This window comes from Orcinus orca, chromosome 19 (genome assembly GCF_937001465.1).
Source record: "Orcinus orca chromosome 19, mOrcOrc1.1, whole genome shotgun sequence".
NCBI lineage: Eukaryota > Metazoa > Chordata > Mammalia > Artiodactyla > Delphinidae > Orcinus > Orcinus orca.
This window is the reverse complement of record NC_064577.1, coordinates 3,355,022-3,357,229: the sequence shown is the minus strand read 5'-3', so window position 1 is coordinate 3,357,229 and position 2,208 is coordinate 3,355,022.

Sequence of the window (2,208 nt, the reverse complement as noted above, 5' to 3'; positions counted from 1 at the left end):
GGCTGCCAGCCGGAGGATACGCCGCGGAGGGCCAATCAGCCGGGGGTGCTCCCGGCCGGGGGGCGGGGCGCGGGGGTCACGAGGAAGCCGGGGCCGGGGCAAGGGGCGGGACGGAGCAGGGGGCGGAGCGCGCCCGACTGCGAAAGCCCCCCTCCCTACCTACCGGTCCCGGAATCTGATTTTTGTAGCTCCTGACGATGCAGATCCCAGGGCTAGACGACTAGCTGGGTCTGGAATGCCAAGTGTTATCCCTACGCCACCACACTGCGCATGCTTCCGCTTCATAAACTGTTAGAATAGTTGATTACCCGCGTCTACCTGATAGTGTATAAAACTCAGCTCTCAAAACTTTTCATGCAACTGTAGCTCTAACCCCATTTCACTCTTTAAACAGGTTTCTCTAGAACTCGGTCTGGAATTAAGACTATAACTCGCCCGCAAATGGATGAGACAACTCAGGAGCCCAGGATTCCCCACCTTGAGTTAATGTCAGTTCTTAAAGTTAACCCATTAGTAACCAGGTTGGATGATCAAAACAAACTCTTCCAACGTTCCAGGCACCCTATCGGCTACAACAATTGGTCATAGTAACCCTAAACATTCTGTGCTGGGCCGGTACAGTCTCACCTGGGCGCCGATACCAGCAGAGGTTAGGCAGTGCCCGGGCTGGGGATAAACCAAACTCTAAAGACAGCTTTCCCTGCCCTTCCCCGCACTGTCTGAACTCCAATAACAAATCTGCTCAAGGTGTGATAATGGTAACCTTTAAATAGCAGAAAAGCTGGAAGCTGGGAGTCCTTGCTCACCAGGCCACCTTATGACAATCTGAGACATTAGCCTATCCGTTCATCTCCCTCAAAGAGTGTGTTTATACATACACATTTGAAAAAATTTAGCCTAACAGTTCATACATTTTTTTCTCTATGTAGACTTTCCTACAAGGAAGAGAATGTGACCAATCAATGTGTGTTCTGTTCTGACCCATGAGTTAGTTTCCCCAAATCTAACTGGACCTAGGTCGTGTCCAATAGAACCTTATTTGATGGTGGAAATAAAAGTTCTGTTATCTGTGATGTTCAGTATGGTAACCATGCAGCTGGTTGTAAACAAGAAACTGAATTATCTAATTTCAATACATTTAAGTTCCCACACGTGGCTGGAAGCCACCCTAACAGTGCAGCTCTGGGTCAACTGGCTACATGCATTTTCATTACCTGCAGTGGTTAGAACCGGGTACAGGGCGTGATGACCCAAGGGTGACCCACTTTCATAGCCTTGCTTTAAGGCAGAGGTCCCCAACCCCCGGGCCACGGACCAGTTATCAGTCCGTGGCCTGTTAGGAACCGGGCCACACAGCAGGAGGTGAGCAGCGGGCCAGTGAGCGGAGCTTCACCTGTGTTTACAGCCGCTCCCCATCGCTCGCATTACCACCTGAGCTCCACCTCCTGTCAGAGCAGCAGCGGCATTAGATCCTCATAGGAACCTACTGTGAACTGCGCATGCGAGGGATCTAGGTTGTGCGCTCCTTACGAGAATCCAATGCCTGATGATCTGAGGTGGAGCGGCGGTGGTGATGCTAGCGCTGGGCAGCGGCTGCAAATACGATTATCATTAGCAGAGAGGTTTGACTGCACAGAGACCGTAATAAATCAGTTGCTTGCAGGCTCATATCAAAACCCCATCAGTGAGTGGCAAATGACAAGCTGCATCTTACGGAGTAGACTGCACATAAGCCACACACTTCGCGCGTCACTGTCTCCCATCACCCCCTGATGGGACCATCTAGTTGTAGGAAAACAAGCTCAGGGATCCCACTGACTCGGCATTATGGTGAGTTGCATAATTATTTCATTATGTATTACAATGTAATGATAAGAAAGTGCACAATAAATGTAATGCACTTGAATCATCCCCAAACCACCCTCCCGCCCCCGTCCATGGAAGAACTGTCTTCCACAAAACCGGTCCCTGGTGCCAGAGAGGCTGGGGACTGCTGCTTTAAGGAATCACCCACCACCCTCTTTACTCTCATCTCTTATGTGCAACATGTATCTCTTTCCTAAAATAAAAAAGCCCTTTAAGGATTTAAATGTTGAACTTCCTGGGACTTAACGGAGAGGAGAAAGAGGAGATTTTTCTTATTTTAAAACAAATGACACACACACACCATTTTGGGTACAAAAGCTCCTAATAAAGATGCCCTAAAAC